This window comes from Python bivittatus, unplaced genomic scaffold, assembly GCF_059951505.1.
Source record: "Python bivittatus isolate LINGU-HERP-01145 unplaced genomic scaffold, Pbiv_v1 ctg000020_np1212, whole genome shotgun sequence".
NCBI lineage: Eukaryota > Metazoa > Chordata > Lepidosauria > Squamata > Pythonidae > Python > Python bivittatus.
In genome coordinates this window covers 40,499,072-40,513,639 of record NW_028277030.1, presented here as the reverse complement: position 1 = coordinate 40,513,639, position 14,568 = coordinate 40,499,072, and positions in this window count along the sequence as shown.

The window sequence follows — 14,568 nt, the reverse complement described above, 5'->3', positions numbered from 1 at the left end:
GATATTTCAAATGTTTTAGTTGCTATCATGTGATAATGTGGTAGGAGAAGTTAACTCTTCTTATTTTTAGCTTTAGCATAGCATAGAATCTGACTTTAATTTCTTTATGGAGTAAATATGATTTAAAAAAAAAGCAAAAATCCACAATTATGGTTACAGACCCTTCTGATATCATATCAGGGGCCTGAATCCCTTTTTATCAATAGTTTTATTGCATTTCCTATATTACAAGCTATAAGGCATACTTGGAAGATGTTGGGACAGAAATATTATTTTGATCCTTATTCTCACAATAAATTTACTCTGGGATAATCCCAGTTTGAAATTGTAAGTAAAACTTTTTGTGTGTGGAGGGAAGAATAATGGGCAAACAGATGTATTAATACTGTGGATTGAGTTAATCAAGTCCTTAAACCATTTGAATTTATATGAGAGGAACTTGGATTTCCCCAAATTGTGAAATGACAGTATATTCAATTAAAATATCTTCTGAATTCATAGTTTAGTCCAGATTCATTAGAAGCATCTAAAACCCCCCAATTATGCTCAGTAATGGAATGTATTTTGGATGCTTTAAAGTCTATAATATTGTTTTCAATAAACAGTTAAAGAGTACCATTAAGGCAGCTATTAGTTTTCTGCAAGTATTCTGTAATAAAGAGTTGGAGTATTCCATATTAACAAATATGTGGTAAAGTTTCAACTGGTGCAGAATGCGGCTGCACAGGTGGTAAATGGTGTCAGATATTCGAGACATGTAACACCACTGCTGTGTGAGCTGCATCGGCTGCTAGTTTGTTTCTGGGTGCAATTCAAGGTGCTGGTTGTTACCTTTACAGACCTTCATGGCTTGGCACTGTGTTACCTAAGGGACCGTCTTCTCCCAGTTGTTTCTACCCATCCAATTCAGTCTGGCAGGTTGGGCATGTTGCGGGTCCCATCAGCCAAGGAATGTCAGCTGGCAGGGACCAGGAGACGTGCCTTCTTTACCATAGCCCCTGCCCTCTGGAACATTCTCCCTTCAGAGATTAGGATGACACTGACCCTGTTGGCCTTTTCTAAGGCCCTAAAGACCTGATTATGTGCCCAGGCCTGGGACCCTGAGTGGGTTGAGGGCCCTGTTTCTTGGCTATATTGACATCTATGGGAATAATTTTTACTCAGCAACCATATATATTTATTTTGTATTGCTGTCACTGTTTTTAATTGTTTTGTTTTTTTCATTGTACACCACACAGAGTCATTTGCTGAGATGGGCAGCTATAGAAATCAAACAAACAAACAAACAAATAAATAAATAAATGGGTTTCTAATGTTACTTAGATAAGATTAATTTAAGCAAAAATGTCTTTCACATCTACTGGACACTTCAAAGAAAGTTTGAAAAGGGTTGTGCATCAACCTCATTAAGCCTGATGTTGTGGGCTGAGAGAGAGTGACTGGCTCAAAGTCACCCAGCCTGCTTTCATGCCTAAGGTGGGACTAGAACTGAGTCTCTTGGTTTCTAGCCTGGACCCTTAACCATTAGACCAAACTGGCTCTTTAAACAGCTCTCATTTGACTTATATTCTATTTGGCAATGGATTCTGTTTTAAATAGGTCCTTTTTATCAAGGTTGGACACCTCTTCCATAGTGCAGTCAAGGCCAAAAGTAAAAATTACTAGATCCCAGTGCAAAACTTAAAATAAACCTCTTTCCAAATTTCAGTTAGAAATTGGCCTAATCTCTTCCCATTTATACTAATGCACCATTTCAGTCCTTGCCCTTTCAAATTTGATTTAAACATCTATTGTCTACATTCTCTTATTTATCCAAGACATCAGAAATAATGTCCTTTAATGAGTCCTGAATGAAGTGAACACTGCTAGTAAAGGATCACTCTAAAATGTGCACATCTGGTAAACTTGGACAATTTTCTACGGATGCAATTTTGAAATGTTTTCAGCTGTTTCAGGCTACAAGTTGGCCAGGTTTTACAAACTTGGCTGTGTCAATACTTCTCAGTAAGGAGTATTTATTGGAACCATAGTCAGAATTGAGATGTAAAGGACCAGAAAGAGGGGAGAGGAAGAAGGGAAAATATCTTCTCCTATACACATTTTTTTCCATTTTTTTAAATAAGAAAAAAAAATGAAATGTGGACAAATTCCTATGAAATCACTTGTTTCAGAGTGAGTGATGCTAATGACAGTGCTTTGCTTACTCAGAACTTGTCTTTTGATCAGGATGATGTATAGCTATTGTAAAATAAGTGTAATTTATACTATAATTATTCTTCTCAAATATGCTGTTTAGAATTAGACAATAATTTCTATGTATACTTAATAAATCAAAACTTATCATTGCTACACCTAAAAATGAAAGACTGCTATCTTCATAAGGATAGACAGTATGTATGGCTTCTTATGGTGATGGTTGTAGTTTAGAGGAGTTAAAAGTTCATATCTTTAATTCTTTCTAGCTAAACTTCCTACCTCATCTTGCAAAGTAAATGGAGTAATTCTAAATGGATGGGTAAGAAGGAGTAAAAAGCAGAAGAATGGGAGATGTTTTGGGCTATGAGTCCACTTCTCTGTGTCCTACCATGAACATTTTTAAAATTCCTCATCTATTGGTTCTGATGAAGGATCAGATGATACTCAAGCTCCAGGCTGGCATAGGGAAGACAGAATGCTGGGGATTTTGGCTAGCTTAGGAATCTAGATTCCCTTAAAAGTGACCAGAAATGAATCTGGTCAAGCAGGACAGTGAGCCTGTTGAAAATTAGTAGTTATTTTCTGAAGTTTCTAATTATATATTAAATAACTAAAGTTAATTACTTTAGTTATTTAATATATTTACTGTCCTAATTATTGATGACTCTCAGTAACATGATTATGATTTTGTGCCATCAAGCTGTTTTCAACTCCTGGTGAAATAGATAATTTTTCTCCATGACAATTTGTCCCTAACCTGGTCTTTCAGGTCTTCCAATGGTGTACTCATCCACACTGTACCTGAGTCCATCCATCTTGCTGCTGGTTATCTTCTCTTTCCTTGCACCTTTCCCAGCATTAGAGCCTTTCCCAGAGAGTGGGGTCTTCACATAATATGTCTGAATCAGATTAAAAATATAAATGGTTAAAATAAAACTAAAACATATCAATCACCCCTTCCCTGCTGTCATTTAGGAAGTCCCTCAAGACCTGGTTGTGTCATCAGGCCTTTGGGAACCAGAGACATTCTTAGATGGCTCCACTGTAACTGATATTCTGCTTTCTTCATGAGGTTTTTATATTTTAAAATCTATTTTTTAAAATGTGTGATAATGTTTTTATTCTAATAATAACTTTTTATCTTTTTATAATGCCTATTTTTATGTATGCCACCCAGAATTGCTTTGCGTGAGATGGGTGGCTATATAAATCTGATGTATAAATAAATAAAAAAAAAAATAAAAAAAAATATATCAGCATGAACAAACACTAGGAACATTAGTTTACCCAAAGTCAGAGTCCAATTGCACAGGGACCAACCCAACCTCCAAAGCCTGCTGAAATGGCCAGTTCTGAATACCTTTTGAAAATTAATAGAGTAGGAACCATTTGGATTGGGGGAACTATGGTGTTCTACAGAAAGGGGGAGCAACGGAGAAGGCCTGCTTCTGTGAGCCCCATAGATGACACTCACTGAGCAGAAGGGAACCTGCTATACCTGATCTTATTGGATAGGTAGAATCTATTGGGAGTAAATGGGCCTGTAAATCCCCAGGTCCTGATCCATGAAAGACTTTAAAGATGATTCTGAAACCTTGAACTGCACCCAAAATCCAACTGGCAACCAGTACAGCTCTCCAAGTAGCAGTGTATATGGGCAAATCAAGGTGTGCCTACAACTACTCAAAACACAACATTCAGGACTAGGGGTAGCTTTTAATTGTTCTTCAAGGCAGCTGTCTGTAGAATATATTGCAGTATTCCAAGTGAGAGGTGTCTGAGGCATTACTGCATGTGAGGACAGCTTCCTACTCCAGGAGGGGTCACAACTAGAACCCAAGATGGAGCTGTGCAAAGGTCCTCCTAATCACAACTGCCACTCTTGAACAACGGTTGAGAATTTCAAAGAGAGAGAGGGATGGAGAAATTGAGAGACAGTTCTATCTTCATTTCCCAGGTGAACTCCAGTTTCAGGGTTTCAGGGAAAGGGATCTTGACATATTTGCTCTGCATTTGAACTATGTTCTCTGATCTTTGTAAATTCTATCTCTTTTGAGCAGGTACATCTGAAAGAGTGTGATGGAATGAGTAACGCAGATGAATTCTTTATGGTTTTGGCATTTTCCTGTTGTTGTTGTTTTTTCTTTCATTAAAAGCTTAGTTTTCCTTGCAAGTACATAATCCTTTTCTTGGGCTGTCTGGGGAGGACAAGCCAGAGAGTTGAAATAATGGGAGAGAAGCTGGGAGCCTTTTCAGTGCCTCTTCTGCAGGTTGTCTTCTGTTCTCTGTTGCTATATTGGGGTAGAGGAAGATGCTGGCTGGGATCAGCAATAGTTGATCACGGCTGGTGAAATGGGAGTTGTAGGAAGCAAGAGAGCCAATGCAAATTAAAATTATGCTTTTTTGTGAATCAGGACTTAGAGTACAGCCAGTTTTTTATTGCCCAACTTATTTTATTTTATTTTATTATTTTATTTTATTTACCTTCTTATCCCTTCATGCTCATTGTTTCCCACCTGATAAATAAAGAATGGTGTGATGTTATGAAACCTTGTCTGTATTCTCCTGGTGCAAGGTCCATGACACGCTTCCTGAAGAAAATGGGTAGGGCTCTGGAATCCCTCAGTGAAGACTTCTGATCCAGTTAACATGAATTAAGGCTGCCAGAGCCATCTTTAAGGAGATTTGGGTGGATTAGTGGCTGAAAGGGTTAAGTAGCTTGTAAGAACAGACTTAACTGACATTGGCTTGACATATTTAACTGGCTCAAAGGGAGGGGTTTACTATGTTGTGTGAACCCTGTTAGTCCAGAGCTCTTTCAGTCTCAACTAGATCCTCAATTAGTTGTTTTATTTAAACTTGGAGGAGAGTGTTAATAGATTAAGTCACTTACCTGACTGCAGGAATCGATGCAAAGTCCCACACAGATAAGCCACTGTACAAATGTGGAGTTTTTTGCTTATTTTATGTGTTCATTCCATACCTTGTGGTCACTGAGAAAGGAGGGGAAAAAAGGGTGGGAAACTTCCCTGACTCTGTCTGTGGTGGTTTTAATTAGTAAGCAGGATTAGGATCAATCAGGCAAGCTCACAAGAATCCAAAAACTACTGGTAAGTAACCTTTCTTGAAGAAAAGTTATAAAGCCATAACAAAATAATTCCAGAGGCTGTGAGTTTTAAGAGCAAATCTTACATATAAAATCAATGTTTAAACCCTTTTGTGCTTTACTTGCCCTTTGTAACAGGCCGCTTCACCTTTTTCTTAAGGTAGAAAGGTCAGCTTCCATCTGTCCCTTATTTTTGCAGTGGTCAGATCTTCAATTTTTCTCCCTCATTTTTTTTTCCCCCTCTCTCAGACTGTGTAAGAATGAACTCTCACACCAACCCCATTTGGGCCACCACAATTTAAAAAAACAAAACAAAACAAAACAAAACAAAACAAAAAAACATATTGAGTTTCCTAGCTTGTTCTGCAGCATGCGGGAGAATATACTGTATACGGTATATATTCTCCCTGATGTTGTTATGTCTGTGTTTCTGTCTGTCATGTATATATATATGACACATATACACACACATATACATATATATGACAGACAGAAACACAGACATAACAACATGTGTAAACTGAACATCAGTGATTGTACCGTGCTTACACATTAAGTAAGGATTGCCTCTGGGAAAGCAGCTAACGGGATCAGCCATGTTTGTTTGCTGTTTATTTATTATTAATTAAATGTATATAGCCACCCATCTCACTGCTGTGACTCTGGGAAGCTTACAGAGTTAAAAGCCAGAAAAGCAAAACCAAACAGAACCCCGCAAAAATAATTAAACAGTCAAACTATTAAAGTTTTTATTAAACCATAAAAACTTAATCTGCAGAAGAGCACCATTCATTTTCTAGACACAGAATTTAACAGGCTCTCCTCCAACCCACCAGATCCTCAGGCTAGATGACAAAGCCATATCTTCAGGCTCTTGCAGAAGGCCAATAGGGTTGGGGCCAATCTCACCTAAGGGGAATGATGTTCCAAAGGGTGGGTGCTGCAGCAGAAAATGGTTTCCTGAGTCCCACTCGATGACACTCCTTCATAGACAGGACCCGCAACATGCCCTTTCTGCCAGATCTAATGGGATGGGTAGATGTAATTGGGGTGAGGCAGTCCCTCAAATATCCCTGCCCCATGCTATGTTGTGCAAATATAGCTATTATGTACAGTCTTATAAAAAATGGATTTTCTTGTTTATCAAACCATGGTTAGAGGCTGTGAGGTTTCTTTGACTCTTATGTTGACCACACCTTAGTACCAGCTTGATTCCTCCAGTTCCAAGTTCTTATATAAAAACATGTATATCTTATATGCACTATTAGATTATTCATTGACAGTTGGGCTATTCTTGAGGAAGAAGATATATGCTTAATTTCTCTCAAGATTTCAATATTCTACAATTACTTGGCAAGGTCATGTTTAAAATGTTAGGGATGGCAGGGAGAAATATCTTTTTTTTTCTTTCCTCCTTTGGAAGCCACAGTGCCAATAAAATGTAACCTCTTTAAAATAATGATTTATAGTTTTAAGTTAAGCTTTTTAGCTAAGCATTCCTCCAAGGTTAAATGATACTTGTTAATGGATAATTTCTTGAGAAAATTTTTAAAAATGAAAGGATTGGAATTGAAATTATTTATATTTTAAAACAAATATTTGTTACTTTGTTGTTTAGGACCTTCCATCAGGAAAATATCCTCTTACATCAAAAGGTTCAGTCACAGAACAACTTTATAAAGCTGTTACTGAGAATATTATCCAAGATTCAATTAAAAACTTGCAAAATTCATTAAGCATGCATCAGATATCTGTTTTTTTTTTTAAAAAAAACCCTGTTAATTAATTGCTCTGGTTTTGCCTAATCCTGTGAAAAAATGTTGCCACACTTTTGCACATGTAACTGATGCTTTTGAGAGTGTTAAACTATACTTTTCCTTTTGTCTCCTTTTTCTTTTTTATTAAATCAAGTCCTTACCATATATGTCAAATGCCAAATTATCAATCATACAGATAGCTATCATTAACTTTTGAGTAACCTTTTCCCAGGTCCTTGAAAATCTCCAACTTTACTTCAGAATAGTTAATTAGAATGCCACATTGTCATGAGTCTTCTGTTTCTGTCTATGTTGGATACATGCATGCAATGCAGTCACATCCTGATGTTTTGATTAGTTAAAACTTTTCAATTACAGAAAGCAGTTCTTCTCTACAGAATATTTGCTCCCTAAAAACATTATTTGAAATAAAAAAAAATGATAATTATTCCTTTAAAGCATATTCACAGCTGAATGTGTTTTCTCACTTGTACTTTCAGGGATGAGAAAAAAGAAAAACTATCTGAGTGAAATACAACAGAACATTATTTGCTTTGGGATAATAGTACAACTGCAGTTCTGTTTACCAAAAAAGATAGCATTGTACTGATGCAAAAAAAACCCCAACAACTTTTTTTTATAGACACTATAAAAACTTACATTACTTGTTCCAAATTGAATCATTTAGGGAACCTGTTAGTGCTAGATCACACCAGTTTTCAGCAAAAATGTAAGCCTGGGAATATCTCTGGGTACTATTAGTGAAGACAATAAAATGTACTATTGTAAGTTCAGTGAAGGTTTCAATGACTTTATTCTCATAAGCTAAAGACGACAATCAGTATGATAATTACGGCATGTTAATTACTCTACTTTCAATGAAAGTGCAAATGATATATAGCAGGAAATTAACAGCAGTTACTGCTCAATATTGCATGACTTTTCCATTAAGCATGATATAAGAAGTTGTTAAAATACAAGAAAATGTAGCAAGAATATTAAAGACCCTTAGTGCTTGATTCTGATGGTGGATGAGCTCATTAGGAAAGAAAATCCTAAGGACAGACCAGATTAGACACAGCTGTGTTATAGGGTGCAACAATTGTGGGTACACATACATTTTGCATGGGCAGAACGAAACAGAGGAACCTGTTTTACCTGGAGGCAGCACTATACCCATGTTGAAACAATCCTTTTGTGATGAGGTGGAGAAAAAGCTGGCACATTTTTCTTTCAAATTACAGGCTAGATAGCAGTGAGTATCTCAATGCCTCTTTTCAAAGATCTGAGGAAAATTTAGGAGGAAATAAAGATGAGGAAGTCACTTGTTTTCCACCCTCCCACCTAACTGAGCTTGTGTAAGGTAGAGAACAGAGATGAGTATGTTGGCCCAATCCTCTCCATTGCCTTTCACTCAGTGGAAGAAAGACAGTTGCATCCTTTATCTTCCTGTGATGTGTTCAAAGGTTAGGAAGCATCAAGGCAAGCCAAACCCTGCTTTCACTTGAAATTTGCAGATGAATCTGTTACATGTCAGTTTTGCATGTGTTTTGTCCTGTCTCCCATCAACAATAAAGACATAAAATCTGTAATACTTTGAAGCATTTTCTGTATAAAATACACACTTCATTTCATTTAATTTCATTTCATTACAAGGATTTTGATAATGTCCACTGAAAACTCATTCCTGGCAGTTTACAGAGAATCCAAAATATCAAAACAAACAGCCAGATACAAATAGAGATGAATACTCACACAATCAACAACTGAAATCAACCCCCAAATGGCCACTCAAGTAAGACAAGCTTTCATAAGGCTAATAAGGAGGGTGTCTGAAACACCCTTAGAAGCAAAATATTTCATAATATGGGGATCTCAACAGAGGAGATTGTCTATAGGACCATATCTACTTAGACATAGAATCCTAAACATCCTTTTTCTTCAGGCAAACATGGACCAGACAGATTCACCTAGAGAACAAGGTTCCTAAAGTACCCTGGAACCAACCTATATAGGGCTTTAGAGGTCATAACCAGAACTTTGAATTGGACTTGGAAGCCACTTAACTACCAATGCAGGAACTGGAGAGCAGGTGTAATATTTACATAACAGTTCTCAACCATTAATAACATGGCTACTGCATTTTGTACTAGCTGTAGCTTCCAAATAATTTCAAAGACAGTCCCATGTAAAGCATATTATAGTAATCTAACCAGGTAATGATAAAGGCATGAATGATGTAGCTGGGTCCTCGTGATCCAGATAGGGCTATAGCTGGTCCACCAACTCAGGCAAAGGCCTCTCTAACCACAGCTCCCAACTGCTGTTCCAGCAAGAGTCATGAGTCCAGAAGGATCTCCAAGTTGTAGAACAGCTACTTTAAGGGGAAAGCAATCCCATTTTGAGTAACAATGGAACAGTCATGGAACAGTCATGTTTTGGACAAACAGTATCTCCAGCTTGCTGGGATAAGTCTTAGTTTTTTCTACCTATCCAGTCCTCAAAGACTCCAGTCACTCAGTTAGGACTTTCATAGCATATCCAACCTGACCTGGAATGCTCATGTAAAACTGAATATCATCAGTACTTCACCCCCAAATAGTAGGCGACCTCTCCCAGTGGCTGGGACCAGGTGATAATTCTCTAATAAGATTAGATGAAAAGATGGCTTCTTAAAAAGATGCTGCCCTCTCTCAAATTGATCTAACCACAGCAAAGGACTTATGTGATTTTTTTCTATTTCCAGATCACATACCATTTGCTTTGAGATTTAAAATATGATCACCAATGTGAATAGGCTGATAGGACCTGGAACCATAAAGGTCATGAATTCCTGAGACACACTGAATCAACCTCCGGAGCACAGAGGTTGAAATCCCCCAGCACTATACTCCTGGGGGACTCCACCAATCAGGCCAACAATGAAATCCAGCAGCCCAAGGAGGACTGCTGCTGCATACCAAGGTAGATGGTAGACCATCAGTAGCTCTAGTTTGTTCCACAGCCCAGACTTACATAAAGGTGATCCCTCCCAGGCACCATTAAAGTGGTACACTGGTAACAGCCAACATATTATGCACAATCCATTAATTAAAGAAGAAGCCCCCTTCGCTCTCTTCTTTTACTTCAGAGGGAAGCTATGTAGTATGCTCTCTGACACTCACATAAGGAACTAGGTGGAGAGTCACTGTTGTACGTGTTTTAATCTAAAATATGCATGTTTATACACATTTGCAAGAACTCTTGCAAATTCAGAATGTGAAAACAATCTCTGTGGTAACCTGGAAACTGTGAATCAAGTGGTTTGTATAAAAATAACAAATACCATGGCATTGGATTGTGAAAGATGATGATGATGATGATGATGATGATGATGATGATGATGATGATGATGATGATGATGTCCAAACTCAGTGACAGAAATACCATCAAGGCAATTAACACCTGGGCAATTCCAGTCATTAGATACACAGCTGGAATAATGGACTGGACTCAAGCTGAACTAAAAGCCCTGGATAGGAAGACTAGAAAAAATAATGACAGTGAATCATGCCCTTCATCCACGCAGTGACATTGACAGACTCTACTAACCAAGGAGCATAGGTGGGTGTGGAATGTTGCAAGTACACCAGACAAATAAAAAAGAAAAAAGGGCATTGGAAAAATATCTGAAGGGCAGTGAAGAAGATGCACTGAAGCTAGTACACCACGAAGACTTAATAAATACCAAAGAAACCAAACTGGCCTATAAGAAAGACCAAATGAAGAATAGAAAAGAGACATGGCAAGGCAAAGTCTTACATGGCCAGTACACAAAAACACTACCAGGCAAAGCAGATAACAAGAAGACATGGCAACAGCTAAGAACAGGAAAGTTGAAGAAAGAGACAGAGGGTCTAATTCTGGCTGCACAAGATCAAGCCTTAAGAACAAATGCATATAAAGCCAGAATTGAGAAGACGGCAACAGACAGCAAATGCCACCTCTGCAAGGAAACTGAAGAAACAGTGGGCCACCTAGTTAGCTGCTGCAAGAAGATCACACAGACTGACTACAAACAAAGGCATGACAAAGTAGCAACAATGGTGCATTGGAATATCTACATGAAATACCATTTGCTTGCAAGCAAGAACTGGTGGGACCATAAAACAGACAAAGTAATAGAAAATGAAGAAGCTAAAATGCTCTGGGACTTTTGAATTCAAACAGACAAGCACCTGCCACACAACACCCCAGACTTAACAATTGTTGATAAGAAAGACAAAAAGGTCTGGATAGTGGACTTTGCAATACCTGGAGTCAGCAGAATAGAAGAGAAAGAACTGGAGAAAATCACAAAATATAAAGACCTGCAAATAGAAGTAGAATGACTGTGGCAAAAGAAAGCAAAGATAGCACCAATAGTAATAGGCGCCTTAGGTGCAATCCCAAAACATCTGGAGTACCACTTGAAGACCATTGGCACTGACAAAATCACCATCAGTCAATTGCAAAAGGCAGCTGTACTTGGAACAGCTTACATCCTGCAACAATACCTTTAACACCATCAAACAACAATAGCTGCCTATCCTAGATCCTTGGGAAAGACTCTATAGGTGGATGAAAATGACAAACCCAGTCTAAACATCTGGCTGAATGTGTGACCAACAATAATACTGAATTTTGATTTTGGACTGGTGAGAAGCACTTTTACTTTTGCAAGGCAAAACAAATGTTTTATTGATCCCTCGTATTTACTGCAGTCTTCCATGTCCACAAAAGCTCCTACAGAAGGTTGGAATACAGTGAGGGGAAATGGGAAAAAATTCAGTGCCCTGCCTTGCTCCAGCAGAAACACCAATGGATCATCAGAGCAACCCCATTCATATAAATCAGAATCAGTTGTCACCTCATCTCCATTGAAGAGATTACTTGGCCTCATAAATGATAAATATCATTAGTCCTAATTTATGATCTAATTTATCATTAGATAAATATTAAAGATCAAAACTGCAGATCAGCCTTATATGCTTCATCAAAAGCACAGTGTTAAACAACGCTTTAAAACTACAACAGGAAAAGTAACTTTTCCTGATATTATATAGTAATATCTCCTCCAGTTGATTAAGCAGAAAAGCCTTGGAACTAGTTTTCTTTCCTTTCACTGAGCTGAAAATTTGATAAGCTAAAATACTGAAGTAGGTTAGTTAAAATTTCATTCAAAACTAGCAACTTTGAAGCAAACTAGCAACTTTGTTTGCAAGCTGAATAATTTAAAATGGCTGAAGATATTCTCAAGTCATCAAAAGTCAGGACCTGAGTGATTATTAATAGGCCCTTGTCCTCAGGATTACCCTGATGTTTAGGCTCCAAGCTTTTAACACAAAAAATTTTCCCTAAGCCTTTAATGAAATATAAATGGTTTTTTTTTCGTTCTTTGCCTGGTAGTATTGTGTGATGCTGCTTCATTCCTTTTTAATGAATCACCCTTCTGTAGTGATATTATTGATTGCATGATTGATTTATTATAACCTATTAAAAAAAATAGATGATCAGTATAAATAAGCACATTTGTGGTGCTTAAATAGTAAACAGTAAATGAAATTATATGACAGTGCATGGTACAGTCCCTATAGCCATTTTATATATATTTCTGTAAAAATACAGTCATTATTATACCATGTACTTCATAACAGCAAACATGGGTTTTAATTAATTTATTGTAGTCTCTTGATATGTGACTCAACTTTATGTTATCGAATGGTTTATTATCTGATTCTTCCACTTTCTGGTTTGCAATAATTTTAGCAGGACTGCAACAAACTAAACTATATAAATATGATGAAATCAATCAATCAATCTCCGAATTAGCCATTTTCCTAATGAATTTAATGTCACCAGGGTGCCAGTCTCCTCTTTTTCTTTGTTGCAAGGTTTTCCCAATAGAGTATAGAAGAGGAGAAGAGGGAACAAGTTGCCCACATAAATCAAGTAGAATGAAAATTATTTCACTGGGGAATTCATGACACATATCAAAATATTTTAAACTCAGCACAGGCTGTTCTGAGCTCAGTGACATAAATTACAGCTGTATATGATATAACATAGGCAATACAGTTAGCTGGAAATATGAAAAGAAGAGAAGTAACATGAGTCTGGCCTTGACCAGGAGAGCATTGATCACAGTGGTAGAAGGCCTGGATTTCAGAAAGCTGCATCTCTTTGTAAGCAACTCTTTGTAAGCATTCACCAGCAAGCAGTTGCCCAACTCTCTTTTGATCAAGTAGGTCCGCAATGGGTCCAAGGAGACATTTTTTTATTCATATTTTTCAACTGACCTCTCTCTCTCTATAAACACACACACACACACAAAAATACATACATTTGGTTACATCCTTTCTTTCATTGTATAAATCATAACTTGTAGAGTCAGTGTGAATGAGGGAGAAAGATGTAAGGAATAAGATGATCATCTTGTCATTGCAGAATGTGGATGTGGGGCTTATTCATTTCTCCCACAGATTATTTACTCAAGGGAATTTGGGGTAGAAATCACTTATTTTGTCCTGAGTGCTTCATTGGCCAACTCTTACCAGTGAAGGAGCTATGGTATGTGGGGCAGTAAAGAAAAAAAGCTCATTTCATCCCCAAACTTACCACCACACTTTATCTCATCTAGAAGACCACCAGGTAACCTATTTTTCTACTTCTGAGCTTCATGGCTAATTATTGCAGATGATGATGATGATGATGATGATGATGATGATGATGATGATGATGATGATTGATGATAATGATTATGTAAGATTTCAGTAAAAGCACTTTTAAGGTACAGAATAGAAATGCAAGAGAGTAAAGATATGGTTGGCCCTTGGGCAACCATATTATTGTTTCCAGTGTCTTCATTATGGGGATGTAGGAATAACTCACTGGTGTTTTCCATTCTTCATTGCCACCTTTGGTGAAATTGGCTACCTTGTACTCAAAACTGGATCAGGTAAGCATTCCTGCCAATGAGGAAACTCACCTAGAAAAATCTGGAATTGCCTTTCAATCACTAAAGATAAAAGCAAAGATGTACAATATGCTAGGCAGATGGACAAGAAAGAAATGTGGTCAATAGTTTATTGTCAATAGTTCATTTATGTGACATCAGCCCCTTAAGATTTTCCCTTGAAACATGCTGTGCTCCTGTTTCTTTAAAACATTACAGAATTGTAATGGGCATGGTGCCCTAATTCCTTCTGACCACCATAGCAGCCAACATCACAGGTGAAACTAGGCTTCTATATATGCCCTTGAAATACACCCCAGAACAATCTTTCTCAACTTGGATGCCTTGCAGATGTGTGGATTTCAGTTCCCAGGATTTCCCAGTGAGTGTGGCTAATGCTGAAACCTCAAGTTGAGTACATCTGGAAACCACCTGAGAGATGTGGGAGGTACAAGGGAAGGACAGTTAACTCCTCTTCCACATAACATTTGATGTCTCCTGGGCATATACTCTACATGTCAAATCATAGTTTATGT